Consider the following 19,874-nt stretch of genomic DNA (forward strand, 5'->3'; position numbering starts at 1 on the left):
AATTAAAAGTTGTCTGTTCAACTGACTGAGCCACCCAGGCACCCCTAGATTTTAAAGTCCGTTTCATGATGTCATTATAGATCAAATCTTGCTAGGAATGTTATGACTACAATACCAAAAATACTGAGTATAATATAAACATACATGTTCCAATCCATGGATCCCTCATTTTGAGCAATTCAACTGCTCTTAATAAACATCCTCTATATGCCAGGCACTCCACTAGGATAAGAGAAAGTCCCAGTTCCTAAATTGATGTCCAACAAATTCCTTTGGACAGTAGCCTAATGTGTATGTTAATGGACCTTGGGTGAGGACTAGAGAATGAGCAGAGCACTAGGAAGACAGATTGAGGAATTCTGTGGGTTTGTGTGCACTCGCGTGGCTTTGCTGTCAGCCAAGATGAACACCACTGGCCAGGCATTGGACTCATCACAGGCATGAGTGCAGAGAGGCCAATCCGACTGGTCGTCCCATGTTTACATCTGAAAACTTGAAAGGTTCATACTGCAGCTGGAGGGAGAGCCTAGTACAATATGAGGTGATATTTTATACTAGTTTATTATCTTGGGCAAAGCAGTGCATTAACTTGGATGGCATATCATAGAAAAGATGTGTGGTTTGGTAAACAGAGCTTGGGTCAGATCATCCCTGTATGCATCTCAGCTCTTTAATTTAGTGAGGTGTGTAGCCTTGGACATATTCATTTAAACTCTCCGAGTTTCAGTTTCCTTACCTGCCAAACATGGGTAATGAAACTTTATGCATACACACCCACTATGCTTAGCTAGCTAGATCTTTTTACCTTGTGCCATATATGATTTAAATAAATACAGATAAAACTCATGGTTGGGGGGAAATACAGATAAAGTGGGTAGTAAAGATTGGGGGAGAGGGTGAAATATAGAATTATAGTTCATATACTATATTACAGAAATAATACCTATTAAAATGCCTTGTAAACTTTGATTCAATATTAGTTAAAAATGATGTTTATATTTTTTTCTAGGTACTAGCTCTAATGAACACGCTCTCACTAAATTTGGATCATAAAGATGCCTGAGGTTTCTGCAGAACTTCTGTTTGTTTTCCTCTAACTTATTTTTTAAAAATTTTATTTAAGTTCAAGTTAGTTAACATATAGTGTAATAATGATTTCAGGGATAGAATTTATTGATTCATCACTGATATGTAGCACCCAGTGCTCATGCCAACAAGTACCCTCCTTAATGCCCATCACCAGTTGAGCCCATCCCCCCTACCCAAAACCTCTCCACCAACCCCCCAGTGTTTTGTTTGTATTTAAGAGTCTTTTATGATTTTATTTCTGAATTTCTGAAATTAATATTATAAAATATTGTGGAACTGATACTTATTTTTTAAAATTAATTGATGTATTTATTTTGAGAGAGAGAGAAAGCATGAACATGAGTGAGGAGGGGCAGAAAGAGAAGGAGAGAGAATTGCAAGCAGGTTCCATGCCTTCAGCACACAGCCCAACATGAGCTCACTTAGGTAATGTGAGATCATTACCTAAGCAGAAACTAAGAGTCAGACACTTAACTGACTGAGCCATCCAGGTGCCCCTGGAACTGATTTTTGAAATGAGAATCATACTCTGAGATCTAAAGGCTCAGAAGAACAAGCTTAGATATGGCTTCTGTTCTTTCTGAAGATTTCTTTATTTCACATTCCAGTTTTGGCAACACTTTTATTCTGGTTTTCAGTAACTGAATGATTTGGTGTCTGCCAATCATGCCTGTACCAGTCTTTAGGTCTGACAGATATTAATCTCTCTCCAAAACACATGACTCTTTAGCCCCCTTTTTTTTTTTGCTTGCGTACACACACACACACACACACACACACACACACACACACACACACACACCCCTCCTCTTATGTGCACTTTAGTATGCTTAATAAACTCTAGTGATCAAGTAGGGAGTTCTTTAGTCAGTAGGAAATTGTCTCATTTGTCTCTGGAAGAAAAAATTCTTAATTACCTTGTAGAGAATTTGTTTAGATTTAAATGATGTGAGAGTGTGGGTAAAGTTTTCCTTTAGGGAGGTGCAAAGCTTTCTATGTTAAGAGCCTATTAAGAGCAGAGAGTGATTTTTGCATTTATTCATTAGTTTATTCAACAAACATTTATTCAGCACCTACTAGATACCAGTCAGCATTCCAGGCACTAGGGGTGTATCAATGATCAAAAGAGAATGAAAAAGGCAAAAATCTCTCATTGATCTAATTTTTATTTGGGCATCAGGCTATAAACAAGATATTTAAGTACAATATTTAGTGCTAGGACTTAAGGAGAATAAGGAAATCACAGGCAGGCAAATGAATCACTAGAGGAAGGGGAGTTCAGTTTGGAAAGGTAGCCAGAGAAGGTCTCACTGAGACCCTGACTTATGAATTGGCTTATGGGGCTGGGCAGGCTCTGGCTTATTCTGGAAGAGCATGTTCAGAGACCTCGAGGTGGCAGTAGGCTTGCACTGGAGGGACTGGAGAGCAGCCTCTGTGGCCAGAATAGAGTGAGTGTGATAGTGGGAGGTGAGGTCATTGTTAATGGGGAATGAGGGGCACTCATAGAGGTCTTGTACACCACAATGAGGACATCAACTCTTATCTTGAGGCCAATGGGGAACCAGTGGAAGGCTTTGAGTAGAGAAGTGATCTCTCACAAACAGTTTAGTGGGGTCACACTTGTTGTTTTGATGAGCATAGCCTACAAAGGCAGAAGTGGAGACCAGGTGGTAAGAAATGATCAACTTCTGGGTATATGTTAAGAGTAGAGCCAATGGGATTTGCTATGGGACTACTAGATGAGGAGGTGAGAAAAAGAGTTAAAGATGGCTCCAGGGCTTTTGGTCTGAGGAACTGGAAGAACTTAAGTCATGGTGGGAAACATCAAGGAGACATGTGTCCCCCTTTCTTCTCTTCACTCCTCTCTCCTCTGCTCCTACCCCCACATTGCCTCTTCTACTTTCTTCAGCTCTTTACACCTCATTCACTGATATCTTGTATCTTCAAGCTCAGGAGTGTTCCATTTCTTTCTGTGACATATCAAAATATCATTTGCCATCTTGTTTACTTTTTCTATTTATTTTTAATTTATATTTACTAAAAAGAAAAAAAAAGCAGAAAAACTCCTGAAGAGCTAGATATAATATGGTGGGAATTATGACCTTTCAATCCAGAGCCTCTCTTGTCTTCTCTTCTTAACATACAATGAAGCCAGAAGACTGGTGGAGTGGATATTAGGAAATCAACATTATTGTTTAGGCTCTGTGATCGATCTTGGGTAATAAGCACATATTTTCCAGACTTTAATTTTGTCATCATTAAAACCCAACAAAGGGTTCATGGCTGGTGATGGAACTTCTGGAGATGACAGCTAGTGAGCAGACAATTAGGTCTTCATCTTCAGCATTTCTACTGGTCACAAGCAACATGGCTCTCTGAATGATACAGTATCCTTGGAGTTGCTTCCTATTGATGAGCTATCACTAGCAACATAACAACAATTTCTTAAGTACCTGTTCTTTTCTAGGTATGATACTAAATGCTACAGAGAATATCAAACATGAGAAACTTATGTTCTTCACCATAATCATAGTCATTTGCACAACCAACCCACTGAAGGGCATTGTGTGCTATGGTGACAAAAGGCCAAAATAGTGGAAGGAAGATTAATTCTAACTAGAGAGCATTCATTATAAAAGACTCTTAAGAAATTCACATTTGAGTTTCATCTTGAAGAAAGAGTGAGATTTTTATAAGTAGAGATAAATAGAGGAGCATGAAGAAAGGTATAGTATGCTGATGGGAAAGTATACTAACAAATACAGAAAATAGTGAATAGTTTAGCTTGGAGGGTAAGGATGTATTAGGAAGTCTCAAATGCCTCCCAGAGGGGAATAACTTTGATGGCCAGGAAAGGGCCAACCTCAATATTGTTTCAGGCCTTCAAATCCATTTCTACTCATCCTTAATTCCACTCCTTTCTATCACCATCTGACCCTATTTTGTTTCCTGCATTCTCTTCTTTTAAGCCAAGCTCCTTGAACAGTGCATTCCCTTTGTTCTATATGACATTTATTTTACTCGGCTTTCTTTTTTTTTTTTTAATTTTTAATGTTTTATTTATTTTTGAGACAGAGACAGAGCATGAGCAGGGGAGGGGCAGTGAGAGAGCGAGGCACAGAATCCGAAGCAGGCTTCAGGCTTTAGGCTTTGAGCTGTCAGCACAGAGCCCGACGTGGGGCTCAAACTCACGAACCGTGAGATCATGACCTGAGCCGAAGTCGGATGCTCAACCGACTGAGCCACCCAGGCGCCCCATCACTCAGCTTTCTTAAGCCCTATCTGCATGTAGCTTTGTAGTGTATGCTGTTCAATTCTAGATCTAAAGTCATAGAACATTTGGAAACAATGGTTAGTGAACATCTTTGTATATGAAATCTCTAGGCCATTTCCTTTTTTTTTTTTTTCAATTTTTGAAATGTTTTGAGGAAAAACACAGAATGTGAGCGGGCAAGGGGCAGAGAAAGAGGAGACAGAATCTGAAGCAGGCTCCAGGCTCTGAGCTGTCAGCACAGAGCCCAAGCCTGGGCTCGAACTCCCAAACTACAGGATTATGACCTGAGCCAAAGTCAGGTGCTCAACCAGTTGAGCCACCTAGGTGCTGCTAGGCCATTTTCTAATCACCAGTGAATTTAGGCTTTCACTATTTTATTAGAATATCCATATATATTTGATCCCCTTTTCTTTTATGACTTTGTTATTTAATTCTCCAATATCCCCCCATCTTGTGTCATCAAGTCTAGAAACAATTCAGTGATTTACTAATTGCCCTTGAGAATTCCGTTAATAATCTTAAAATGTATAACATGAAGCACTGCTTTTGCTGTGTCAGTTTGGCTTTGTAAAGATTTCTGCAAATTATATCAGTAACACAGGAGGAAATGTAGACACACATTTTATTCCTAAACAAGGAATATACATTACTATTACTTTACCCAAATCAGACCATTAACAATCTGTGTGTATGTACTATGAGCCTACATCAGGGGATTTTTAAGATGTGGGAGTCCATGAGAACTGATGATGAATAACTTACATCTTTCTTTTCACTAATCTCTCACAGACATTTAACATTTCTTAATTAATTATTATGCCACATTAGCTCTATCAATTCTTGTGAATTTGTCACCAGTAGATATCATAGATTCTTTTGGCATATTATTATTGTTGCAGGTCCTTCAAAATGTCATTCGTGGTCATCACTACTTTAAATTACGGTAGTTATTAAATCCACCATTAGATATTGATGTTTAATAAGCTGAAGAAGCATCATAGTATTTCATCATCATTTTTTATGTTAAAATATTTTAATGTATTTAAATATAATTGGTTTCTTTGTTATTCTCTGTATTTTATTATAAACATTAAAAACTTACACTCAGAAAGGATCCATAGATCTCACCAGATTGTCAAAGGAATCCATAGCACACAAAAAGTTAACCCTGAACTACATAATGTTTTGAATTAGATATTAGATATTAATGTTTTGATTAGAATGATAGACAAATAGGAAGAAAGAAAGAAAGAAAGAAACCATTGCCATAAGGTCAGACTTCCTCCTTTGACTCTCCTTTTCATTAATCAGTAGATGATCCAGAAGCAATGGACACTCTCTTAACATGTTGATAATATAGCTATAGCAAAGGATTGAGCATATTTTCCATAGAACCTCCTTTTCTATTTAACTAAAGGGTTATGCATAGTGATAAAATACAGAATGCTTCAGCTCAGAGAGAAATTTAAAAAACCTAGAGCAATCTTGGAAATGTTAATATATCCTACCTTAATACCATATTTTCTTTGTTTGAGTATATATTTGACAAAGGGGAAATGCTAACAAATAATTTATAGAAATGAGATTTACTGCTTTGTCTCTTGATTTGAATATTTCCTCAACAACTATCCTTTAAGATTATGTATATATACACAAATACATTTATATGTATAGGTTTGTATTTATGTACACATACATGGACATACATAGATATCAAAGTTTTATCTACTGTGTAGTGAAAAGTCATTTTTATTAATGATATACTTTATAGCTAAGACTTAAAATGGGAGTTTTCAATTGCCTTAAATGCTAATATTCTCTATTATAAATCTCTCTGGTTCTTATCGGAGTTTTAAAAAGTGAATTTATAAAATTTCAACTAATTAATTACTTTGTCCAATTAGATTGTGTTATAATTTTGTCATCAGTTCCTCAAATATTAGTATAAAAAGTAAAATTTTGGATTTTAAAATTTATATTTGAAACAAATTGTTAATTTCTGGCAAAATTATTTGTTCCATTTATGTGCTGCACTATCTATCCATTGACACATTACTTTTGATCCTTTGCCACAGCTTCTCAGTGAAAGCAAGGTTTTTATTTTAGTTACTTTATAAAGCCTTTTTGTTCTAGGCAGAGGCAGAGGTGATTTATACCTTCTACATACCCCTTCCAAAAATAGTCATTTAAAAGACTATTTGTTCACATATTTTTTCTATGCAGATATTGACTAGACTCGAGTGTGACCTATTACTATCTTGCTATGATAGGTTTTATTCTATTCGTGTATATTGGGTATCTCTAGTTGAGTTTATGTTTCAAGTCCTTTCTTTAAATGTCAGCCCCTGAAGTAGTCAGTTAAGTGGACTGAGTCCCTCTGATTGGGTTCCATGGTCCTTGGCGCCATTTGTTGTCTTTCCAGTAAAGTAGTTGCCAAGGTCCCCTGGATCTGGCAGAAGCTCAGTAAACACCAATTCATGATAAATGGTGCTTTCTGATCAAAGTGTTCGAACTACCGGTGCACCTGCATGGCTCAGTTGGTTAAGTATCCGAATCTTGATTTCGGCTCAGGACACGATCTCACTGCTCATGGATTCAAGCCCCGTGTTGGGCTCTGTGCTGACAGTGATGATCGTGTGGAGCCTGCTTGGAATGCTCTTTCTCTCTCTCTCTCTCTCTCTCTCTGCCCCTTCCCTACTCATGCTGTCTTTCTCCTTCTCTCAAAACAAACATTTAATGAAAATGTTCCTACTACATTTTAAATCTCTTTTGATATAAGTGCTGATAAAACTTTATTCAGTCATATAAGTGGCCATTATAGACCTGTTTTATGCTGTGTGATTTAGGCTGTCTGTTGGATAAAGTCAACTTTGTTTTTTGGAATTTCAGAAAGTCATATTCGATAAAGACACAGTATAATACCTGAGGTATGTCACGTTAAAAAATTTCACTGCACTTATCAAGCAAGCATCTCCAACACATTACTTAGCATCTCCAACACATTACTTAGCATCTCCAACACATCCACCATACTTAGCACTAATCTAAATAGTAAAGTTGTTGTGCAGATCACCTGAGTAAATACTAAGTTTAGGATATTGCTCAAGATATCTTAAGAATGCTCAAGGATATCTCTCAACAAAGATAGCATTTCCCATGACAATATATTATAAAGTTGGGTGTTGACCTAGTAGGTTATGGATTTGTTGCCTGTGTATAACTGGGTAGAACTCTTTGCCAAGGTAGGAGTCTGTGGGTTGCAGCTGAAATCACACTACATTTTCTGCAGGTATTTAAAAGGCAGGGACCTAGTAAGGGGACTGTAAAACTTTGAGTTTCTCCTCTTGCCATTGAAAAGCTTATGCCACTTAGTACCTTTGGTTTTGTTTGTTGTTTGTTTGCGTGTTTTGTGTTTTGTTGCTGTGCTCAAGCTCTTTGAGTCCTCAAAGTATATCAGGGAATTAAAACAAAATAGATTGAAGGAAGAAAATCCATTCCAACAATGATGTAACTGAAGATTTTCTCCACATGAATGATTTCACATTCCTCCATCTTTTCAGTCGTTACAGAGCCCCAGTGAATGCCAGGCACTGTGCTAGGTTCTCGGGGTATAGAGATAAACAGTATATAGTCCATGTCCTCAAGGAATTGACAAGCCATTTTGTAAGTAGACAACTGCAGTATAGGATGGAATGAAATAAATACTAAATGGAGAGAGAAGAGGACAGATAACTATTGGCCACAACCTGTCCTAAGAGACAGCTTATACGACAGAGAACCATGTGTTCCTTGATGAATTGCTATTAAAATCTAGTGTTCGACTGAGAGGTTAAGAATGTGCTGTGTTTGCCGACCAGGGTTGAGAGGGATGTATAATGAAATTCATTTAATGAGGCTTTCTGAAAGCAGAAGTGCTTTTACTAGAGGCAACTTCCACTTGTCTAGTCATTATTGTGGTTTGCTTATGAGTAAAGGGCTTTGTTGTAAACATATTCTTTTTCTAAAGGGCTCTTTTGACAATGGAAGGGATTGCAGTTCTCTCTGCAGGCCAAAAGAGGGCACTTGGAGCTCTCTGAATGGCTGTTACAAACTGCATCTGAGCAGGCATTTGGCTCAGATTTGTCAGGATGTTTTCCGACTCCCATAGAATAGATCTGATTAAAATATGGTTTTGGAATCTGGAAAAGATGTGGAGGATGCAGGTAGGTAGGCTCTGACTTTGGTCTTTTTGAAACTGAAGATGCGCATTTATTTAAGTGCACCTAATGTTAGTGATTCACAATCTTATTCCCTTTGTCTTTATAGAGTAGTAATAGATTAGTGTCAGAAGGAGCTGCTGTCTTGATAGCCACAGAATACAGCAGCAAAAGACTAATGTTTATATTCACCTTGAAAACTTACCTTTATAGATCTGTAGCCAAAACTTTTCTCGTTGGTACTTTGTTTGGTATTCGATTATGGAAGCTTCTCTCCTTCCTTTTGTTTCCTTTAAAAGTCCTACATTTGTCAGCTGGGAATGTTGTTGGACTGTTCTGAGGTCTCTAGGACTATGGCAGCTCATAAAGTTCGGAAGATGGGGCTATTAAGCTTGAAACTAACATCCTCAAGATAGGTTTGTGGAGCCAGTATAAACATGACTGACCAACTTTGTTCACAATTGCGAGGATTAGTTTTATTTTTGGTTTGTCTTTAAGGGCAATCCTGCCTAGAGGCCAGGATGAACTAGGAGATCTCTTGAGGTAAGATCAAGGACACTATAAGAATTTCCATTAATCCTTTAAAAACAAAATAATGAACGGGCCAGAGCATGGATGTGAACTAGGATTCTTGAGTTTTAGCCTCCATCCAAAGTGGACTGAGTTGTAGAGTAATCTGAGAGCTTCACCGTTTTACATTTTAGTTGTCTTCTCAATTAGTGGAAAAAAATAGATTTGCCCTTACTCATTTGGACTTCTCCAGGAGGATTAATTTTCACAGAAGCGCTGGTGACAAATCTACAGAAGTGTAAGGACCATTTGTTTCTTTTAAATCTCTATCGTCTATGGGTTCTAGTAGTAACCAAATGAGTATTTGTTATATGAAGGAAGTAAAAAGCATACATTGTTTTCTTAAGACAGCACACTTTGTTATTTGATACTCTATAGGCAAAAAAAATTTCCAATATTAGTGCTGATACCTTACATGTATACACCACTTCAGAGCTTACAAATACCTTTTTGTGTATGTTATTTCAGTTTCATCCTCAGTTCTGTAATTGAGGAAAATAGGGTTCTGAAATTTTCAGCAGTCTTCAAGGGCAGACATAAGTAGGGTGACCATATCATTTATTGTTCAAATGAGGATAGTTTTGAGATGGAAAGGGAATTGATAAGTATGTCACTTCAACAATGCACACTGGTCTGTTCTGGCAACATGAAGTTTATGGTGCTTCTATTACTAAGTAACAAAGTGAGGACTTGTATCTGGGTCTCCTGACTCTGGTTGGAACACTGTGCTCTCAAAGGTATAATTTCTGCATCTTCCCGTTGTTGGCAAAGTCATAATAAATGATGATCATGAGGCATTGCAAGATCCTATAGTACCATAGGAATATTTACCAAACTCAACTGTAGTCAACAGAATTTTGGCATTAAGTGTATTTTTTTTTGTCTTAGGATTCTTTAGAAATGGGCAAACTATGGAAGACTGAAATACTTGCTTAGTTTAAGCACTCAGTACCCTTACTGTGCCAAATAATAGAGGGTTCTGTGTATCCTTTACTTGTTATCAACAACAATTTATATATGCCAAGGAGATTAATATTCTTCCCACTTTATAGATGAGGGAGATGCATTTGTGGTTTGTCCCCATTATAATCAATCTGCCATCATGATGAGACTCAGTTATTAACTCATGTTAACATGCCACTTATTTCATGTAAAAATGTAAAACATACCTTCCCTTCCCTTCATGGATAGGTATCTATGGGTATGAACATACCTTTACGTTTTCACATTTTCACATTTGTATTTTGTACTTGATAATCAAGCCTTAGTTCTCTTATTTGTGCATATCCATCCCCCACATGTTTGGTTTATATATAGAATCTAAAATATTTTGTGCTTCAGTTGGAGTGAAGGAGGTAGGGAGAGTTCCCCAGGATATAATAAAAATAGCAATTTAGAGAGTAAAAGTCACTAAGAACAGGATACCTGGACTTGTACTACGTTGTGAAGATGTTCTTAGCAAAGTGCTATGATCTCCGGGGGCCCCACTATTCTCCCTATAATTCAGGCCTTATTTCTTTGAGTCTTTCTTCTCCTTTTTACCTTAACCAATTATCCATTGCTGTCTGAAATTAATTAGAAATTAGAGTGAATTGGGCTATGTGCTAGCAGTAACAACTTGAAATTTCCCATAGGTTATAACCACAAAGGTTTAGTTTTTGCAAATACATCTGGGTTGACCCTCCATGTTGTTATCACTTTGGGACCCAGGCTGAAGGCACAGCCATTGTGGATAGTGGCCAGTTTTATGGCACGGGGAAAGAAGAAATGGCAAATCACACTCTGGCTCCAAAAGGCTTGTCTTGGAAGTGATACATGTTTCTCTTGCTTACCTATATATGTCCCATGCGAGTCACATGGCCAAGTATGATGCCAACAAGGTAAGGGGTGGGGGGACCACTGTGTGGGGACCTGGAGTATTTGACAGAAGAGTAGTAAATGGTCCCATTTAGTCTTCAGCTGAGATACTTTGCTGGAATCACATCTTGTTTCAGAGAACCATTTGGATTCTTTCTTCTCCTTCAATAAGAATTTGACTTTGCAAAAACAGTTTGAGATTAAAAACTGGGAGATTCTCATCTTATTAAATAGCACTTCAGTGCTAGTTGGCATGTCTGTTCTCCAGTCAATATTTCTTATCAAATAATAGGCGAATCATCAAGCTAAAGTACTAGCTCTGTCTTAAGGGAAATTACAAAGCAGTGGTTTAAAAAGATGTACAATCAATTAGCTACAAAAACACAGGTATTTGTAATTCCAGACTCTAGGAAACTTCTCATTGAGGTCATCAGATAGTTTTGATTTTTGAATTCCAGTTTTTGTATTATTAATTAAAAATACGGAAAATCACAGTATATTTTCTGAGTCCAAGGGGTGCTGCTTTATTAATATTGTCTGATTACAGTATATAGTATTAAATTTTCTTTTTACCTTTTTTAATTCTAGTACAGAGTTTTTCAGGGTGGAGGAAATTAATTCTTTGCCCCCTGCCTTAATCCTATGCTTCTTTTGGAAGAGGCAGAATTTGAATTTACGAACTCTTCTTTTGACTTATGCATGGTGAAGAAGTTTGCTGAGGTGCTGGTGACCAAGAAAACAGTGAATTTCTAGGTAAGGGGATACTGTATTCAGTCGCCATGTTCCAGGGCATTGACCCCACAAAGCGATCTTTCCTCCCTCCTGGATGCTCTCTATTAATCTACTTTTGTTTCTTTTATTTCTTGCCCGGCTCCCCCATCCCTCAATTATTTTCTCCTCTTCTGTCAGAGGTTCACATGTTTGGAGAACAGGGACCACGTTCCTTTGGAAGGCAGGGGTCACAGTCCAGACACCAACATGTCTTCCATGTTGAGCCCCTTCTCCAGCCAGTGTGTCCCCATGCAGGGCCCCCCATTCTACAGTGTTTTCTGAGCGTTGCATCTCCAAGCTCGCTGGTTTAACCATGACATCTGGTAAACCACCTTGGAAAAGCTTCTTCTGGAATTACTATACATCTCTGCACATATTCCAGATAACAAATGAAGAGTATTTGGGGAAAAAAAGAGAAATGAACAGTTCTCAAAAGTTTACTTTAGATTGACTTATTGGCTGACCTCTCTGTACCTTTGTAACAAACTTGCTATTAAAAACAGGCCCATCTATTCCAATTCACCACATGTGACCCCATTACATTCATGGTCAGCTTTCCATTGTATGGAACTCTGTAGAGATTTGAGGCTTATTTCCAGCATTTAACTTCCCTGGTAAAAACCAGCGACTTTAATGATAACTGAACACAAGGGAAAAGTACTTTTTAAACATCTCTGTTTTACATATGATTATCCAATGTTTGAAAATTTGATTAAATTGATTTTGTAGATATTTATAAAATGCATATCAGTGTCTCTACCTGTGACATTTTTGGGTTAGTGTCCATGCAGAGAGAACAGAAGTGGCGGTAAGCTTTTTTTTTTTTTCTTTGCCTGTGTCCCTGATGTTAGTCTTGCTTTCTGTGTGCTGTCATCATCTCCACTATTAAATACTAAATGAAACATTCATTGAAATCTTAGGAGTGGGTAGTCCTCCCCATTTTCTTAAATCCTTATTTCCCAAATTCTCTAAATAAGTTCATGAAAATTTGTAAAGCAGCATTATTAACTGGGAAATTTCAATAAAAAACACAATAATGTTTAAAGAACAAACAAATCTGGTTTGGCATATAATAGCTGTGTGATCTTGTCAGAAAGTCTTACTTTACAGAAGGTCCACAGTGCAAAAACTATAAATAAAGTAGCAGCTCCAAAATTTTGAAAAGAGCCACACCACTCTTTCCTCCTGTGTGATTTAAAAATATGTGACAAAGTAAGAGAATTGGAAAAAACCATCTTCCCATACCCTGTCGGGCTAATTCAGACCAACTGGGAAAAATCACATGATGGACAACACATCAAAAATCTAGGCTGAAAACGGCCAAATCTATGAATAGCAGATATGGGAACCAGCCCAAGGCTTGTGTGTAGAAGGGTGACAGATAAAAATAGTGCCCTAAATTTTTCAAAGGTGATTTGAAACCTCCCAAGTATAGATGACCTTGCTACTGAAAATAAGATGACAAGGGCAAAGTTGAAATCATGACTCCTTCCAGGGTCTGTAGACTTAAGCTAATGTTCAAGAAAGAAGGGCTGATTTCTCACCCTCATCAGCAGGCTGCACACAGGCACAGAACATTTCTTTTTCTCTGACAAATTCTTAATATATTTATCCTTCCCCTCTGCTCCTTTCAAGAAAGGAAGGCAGCAGCTCAGGATTGTGAGTTTTCAAAAGCATCCCATTTTCAGTTCCCTCCTGCTGATGAAAGCAATGTCCAGAAGACAAGAGGTAGGCTGAGCGTCAAGGGGAAAAAATACACACACACACACACACACACACACACACACACACACACACACACACACCTCACATCATAAACTTTTTTTTTCTTTTGCTGGACATTCTTCATTGTGCTTCTTCCTGCACACTGCTTGATATCGGCTGGGGGTGTGGCTTGCAGCTACTTGAATGGAAAAGTTTCCAAATTTTGGCGGCCCCCCCCATATCAACTCATTAGAAAGATAAAGGCTGTATCCTATTTTTAGTATTTTACGTGTTTGAGAAGGAAGAAGGAGTGCAGAAGGAAGTGAAGTTGTTTTGAATGTCCATTTCTTTGCGTCTCTTCCATGCTCTGCCGTTGATTAAAATATCTTCATATGTCTCCAAGGCTCTCTAAGCTGGGTGGGGAGAGTTTGGTGACAGTGTGGAATACCATTAGTGAGATTTCTTTTGGTGACAGACAGATGTAAATGTATCCGTCTAATTCTCTACTCTCAGGTCTCTTTCTGCAGATGGATGTTAATAATTAGCAGTTGTGTCTCCTCCCTCTTTATCAAATTGGATTCTCCATAAATTCATCATTTCCTTTTTATTTTCTCAAAGTAGCAGCAGCTCTGACAGCCTGCCTTTGTTCTTGTGTTTATAAATAATTTATAACACAGAAATATCTCTTCTTAGTCTTAAAACATAAACTAATGGAATAACACAACACACTGGCCCAAACCACCGTCTCCGTGGGAAGAAAGAAAACCTCAGGGTAGGGTGAAGAGCTTCATTCTTAACAAAGGGAAAGTTAAGATCATATGGAAAAAAAAACATTTATCCAGCTGAATATAGTTTTTTTGGTTTTAATATTTCCACCCCCTCCAGATTCTAGCCATGTATAGGAGTTCTAGACAGCACAGGCAAATTCTTTTGTGATTTCCTTTCCAAAGAGTATATGTACCTTGTTCGAATTCCCAAACACACAATGCATTGTATTGAGCTATACGGAAAGGAGACAATTATTCATTTAAAACATCCACAGATGCTAAAAACATACCATGGTACATTTATTCCGCAACTTTATGCTCATAAGCCATGCACAATCTTCAAACACCAAATTACAGGGATTTGGTCCAAATTAGCAATAAAATACAATGTGTTTGCCCTCTACTGGGTAGTAATGACTGTGTAGTTTTCCTTACATACCCAGTGGCCTTGTAGACAGCTTCATAACTGTTCCATGTAGTCACTAACACAGTGTTATAAACAAATATGGCTAGGATTTGTGCTAATTAAGGTAAATAGAATAATGTTGAATCCGTTTTTCTAAGCTGAGATCTCCAGCGGAGGTGGTTTAAAATTTTTCTTCTATTGCTCTAGGCTTGCACATCACATCATAGGAGATAGTTTATAAGTCATCATTTGATATCCTGGAAATATATTCAGCTTGTAGATAAATAACCCGCCTAACAATGCTAATGCAGAATGTCTGGCATGTAATTTAGATAGGAATCTGAACACCTCCTTACATCAGCTGTTAAGATTTTGCACTGAAGCAGAAATAACGTCTTATCTTCCATCTGGAAATGGGACATAGACTAGTGACACAAGTTATTTACAGAGTTACTGCAAAACAAGAGTGGTAACAGAGTAACTACAAAGCAACTCCCTGGGTTACTGCTGCAATATAATGCCAGATAAAGAATCATGCCAAGGTAAATAAATTGGGAGATACCCGATTTTATAGAGCATTAGTGTAACTTGCGTTCCTACTGGGGTGGAGCTTTTCCTCGCATGTTGATTTCTAAAGCTCCTTTCCAGGTCCCAGCTGACCCTGCAGAGCAGCAAAAATGTACCTAGAACTCTTAGGCTATTTCTACCTCTCAGGAAAGTGGTGGAAGAAACCATGTCCAGGGCTAGGGTTGAGGCCTCAGTACAGTCCTGAAAGACAAACATACCTTTAGATTTAAATGGATTGAAGGAGGGGACTGGGTTTGACTAGAGAGGAATTTGGCTGGTATTTCAGGTCAGGCCTTCTCTCATGGTCCCAATTGTCTTGCTCTTGGCAAATGATTTATTTTTCTCTTAAAAATAGGGTGGGATTAATATCCTGACTTTGGAATGTTTTCTCCCCGGAAACAGCAGCCAGCATTATTGGTTGGAGTGATTCAGGAATGAAGCATTAAGGGTTTAAGGGTTGGGCTTTTATTTTTTGTCATTGAGGTACTGGGGGACAAAATAATTACTGGCTTGTACCACAGCCCAACAATTAAGAATAAATGAAATCCTCTCTTTGGCTTAAAAACATTTCTACATGAGTACTGGGGCTCCTCCCCCTCCCAGTGGCCCACCCACAGGATATTTTCTGGGCTCTGTCTTTATGTCTCGGGTCCTTCTGGGGCAGGGATATAGCAGTCTATCTCAGAGAAAAAAAAATTTTTTTTATTCAAAGCACACAATATGAAATGCCCTAGAGTTTCTCTCTCTCTCTCTCTCTCTCTCTCTCTCTCTCTCTCTTTCTCTTTCTCTTTCTCTCTCTTTCTCTCTCTTTCTCTCTCTTTCTCTCTCTCTTTGTCCCTTTGGAAATTGACACAAGTAACTCGACAGTGTATGTGTGGGGGTGGGATTGGGGACGGATAGAGAATGAGGATGAGAGCATTGCCCACTATGGGGTAGAGATTTCACAAGAGGAAAATGCAATTTTGACTCCAGAAGAAGACAGTTTGCTGCAGTTGAGAGAACTGAAGGGAAGAAGGAGAAAATCCCACAGAACTCAGTTAATAGATGATAATCAATTTAATAAGGGTCTGATAGGATCAGAGCATCTTCCAAATTTCTGGAATTTTCCTGTCTACTGTGTCATAACACAAAAGGCAGGGCATTTGTTTTTCCATTCGGGTCCTTGTCATCTTGCTAATTCTGTACTTAGCTAAATGGCTGAAGATGTTTTGGTTTGTAAAGCAATTCTTGTTCCCAGCTGCATTAAACTGCTATTATTAATTACCTCCTTTGGCCTAACATTATGCCTTTATAACACATGTATTGTCAGGCTCCGTGCGATTATTGGAAAGCTATGCCATACACAAAGGCATTAAGCTTAAAACAATAGAGGCTGCTTATTTGATAGTAGAAGATGTCAGGTGGAGACAAGCACAGTTGGCTAGAACTGACTTGGAGCTCGTCATAAGGAAATAAGGGGCGAGGTGATCACAGCACAGCATTAACTGTGCGTGAGAGACACACAATTCTACATGGCAGCTTCCATCATGCATTTCCCATGGAAGAAGGGGGGAAATGGGCTCTGGGTAAATGATGGGTGAATACAGAATCAATTGTAGTATATGACAAGACACTTTCTCTCTTTGTTTAATATATAAATCAGGAGCACTTATGAACTGATATTAATTAAAATAATGTATTTGCTTTCTTTCAACAGTAATGTCAGCCTTGTTAAAAAACGGAACACTAAATCTTCATTAGACTTTCAATATTAAAAAACTTGCATGAAATATGAATTAACATTTAACTTGTTGCTAGTTAGATTAAAGGGGAGAGAATGCAGTAGGCATTTAGCATTTTGGACGAAAGCAGAATCGGCTTTCCCAAACCCAGGAATAAGTTGGTCTCCAGAGGCCACACTGATGAGGGAATCATCCATCATTACCTTCTAACAGGAGTGACTGCAGCCCAAATGGAATTACTGAATGCTCTCGCATCCATGGAATTAAGTTCATATTGAAAGGCTAACGCATGGCGAATCAACAAAATGTCTGAACATGAAAATTCAGCTTACGAAGGTCCCTAGAGTTCTGTTGATACATATTTGGGAACATGAGCAAAACAGCCTTCGTTGTAGAAGGAAGCATATATACATTCCACTTTTCTAGAATCTTTCCACACAAAATTATGAAAAGCTTAAAGTGGTATTTACTTAGCTATGTTAAATTTTGGAAATGTGTGACTATGGGGGGTGAGGGGGAACAGGTGGGTAAAAGCCTTTTTGTTTGTTCTATTCAGATAGATGGATATTTGATGACTTCTGATCTTCATTGCACTGGTGGCCTGAAATTAGAACAGATGTATTTGGAATGACCAGGCTGAGACCTCATATTGCATTCAAAAATACATTATGAAACTTCAGTGATCTTATTGGCAATGTGTTGTCTTAGGTGCAAGCTGCTCGTAAATGCACTTGCTTATAAAACAAACCATCGATCTTATAATTACGTTCCACCTGGATTTATATGTTTGGAAAATGTGATTGAATTTTAGACCGCTCTCTGGGGGTGGCATGTACATGCATGGAGAAACCACAAGGTGGTGGTATGGTGTCACCATATTTTTTTAAGAACAACAAGAAAAGGGGGTTTGTTTAATGAGCTTGCACTCACAAGCCTGCTCATCTAGTGAACTGTGACTTTTCAAATACCAACCTATTAATGTCAAAGGCAATACTGAAGGGAACAGTTCTGTTTGATTTAAAAAATACAGACAATGTGAAGTCCACTATGGCCCAGTATCTATCACCTATGGGGCTCCATTCATGCCTAATGCTTTATTCAAGCTAAGACCTAGTTTTTATATATCAGATTAATACATATCTACAGCTTTGCACCTTTCTAGTTTGATTTTTTTATCATCAGGGCTCACCGGGGCCATTTTCATTCCCTTACTATAGCATCTGCAAGCAGGTGGATTAGAGATAACTCTCATTGTGCTTTGTTTTTCTCCCGACACTGTCATTAATCATTCCTTAAGCCACACTTCAACTTCTAGTAATCAGGACTGGCTGTTCCTGAGCTGCACAAGAATTGCCTCTCACAGTGTAATACGGAATTGGAAGCGAATGGCTGAGGCCAGACGCCTCTTCTGCATTCCCCATCTATCTCATCATTTAGGTATTTATCCATCTCGGGCTTGTACAGAGAGCACCTCTCTCCTTCCCATGAGGACGCAGATTGCAACAGAGGATCAGATTTGTTACCAGGCTTTGGGCTTTGATTGTCCTCTTATAAGTTCGGGATTAAAGTGAAATTTCCCACAGGGCTATGCAGGATTTGCTAGCATTTAACTGTTTAACCTGGCTGTTTGTGAATGAGAATCCTGTGGTCAACTATTCCGTAGAGAATATTATGGTAAGCCGAGCCTGAGTGGTACACATTCCGGTGTGTGCCTGTAAAGACGGGCGCAGTTGATTCCAATTAACTTCGTACCTGATATCAGTTGCTATCATGTACACAGAGAACAGTGATCCTAAGGCAAAAAATGAGCTGAAGTGTTCATTCCCTTTTATGAAATATAGATGTCAGTTTTAAATAAATGCAAACCTGATCACTCAAAATTATGATTTCCACTTATGCTTTTTAGACTGATTAGAGAATTCATCAGTCTTGCATTGGGTTGTTTTCTATTTTGTGTAGATGTTTTATGTTCTCTAATTTGTTTACCAGTTCTAACCTACCAACAATTTGATTCCTTATTCAACATGCCTTTGAATGTGACCAAAACAGAAACAGAGTTGTGAATTTATTTATTTCACAGTGATAAATCTGTACTTAGAATGTCTTAGGTTAGATGTGGAACTTAAACAGATAGAGCTTCCTAATTCTTTGTTATTCCTGAAGAGGAAAATTCTTCTCATCTGCTTTGCATTCCCCAAAGGCAAGCAATGTGGAACCGGGGGAAGGATTATTCAAGATCAAGTCCATATTATCTACTTTTGTTGTTGTTTTTTAGATTTGTGTCTACTTAAGGGTAGGCTTTAAAAGAAGTCAAAATCATTGTGTTACCTAGTGTTAAGGGGGTTGTATGCCCACCCACTGCAGTCATTCTATTTAATGTGAATATGTTTTTTTAAGTGCTGAAAAGGATAGTGCTCATTTTTTTGTGCCTCATCAAAAGAAACAGAACAAGGAGGCAACAGAAGTATGGAATTTAGCAAACCATTTAAAGCTTATAGTGAAACCTGTCGTTTGCAAGAAAACCAATCAAATTTTTAAATCTTTATTCTTCCACAAATCCTTCATCCTATTTTTTTACCTTAATTTTGCTATGTTAAAGAAAAGTGAAATACACAGTTAAGCAGAAATAACTCAAAACCCCTACATTAAAAAAAATTCACAATAGATTGAAACATTTAAAACAAAAACAGTTTCAAGCATCTCACTGGAAATCCTTTTGTAATGGCTGGTGTAGGTGGCAAATTGATCATTTTGGGGGAGTAGTGGAATGGGAGCTACAGTCTGTAGACTAATTTATTTGTTCTGCTGCGCTTGAGTCAGACACCCTCTTAGTAGGGAACAGCTTTCAAAGCAGTTCTGATGGACACTGATCTTGAGCCTGGTAGGAGCTTTGCTTGGGGTTATAAAACAAGAACACTGCAGGGTTTGGTACTAAATATCCTTAACTCCATT

This window comes from Felis catus, chromosome B3 (assembly GCF_018350175.1).
Source record: "Felis catus isolate Fca126 chromosome B3, F.catus_Fca126_mat1.0, whole genome shotgun sequence".
In the NCBI taxonomy this organism is placed as follows: Eukaryota; Metazoa; Chordata; class Mammalia; order Carnivora; family Felidae; genus Felis; species Felis catus.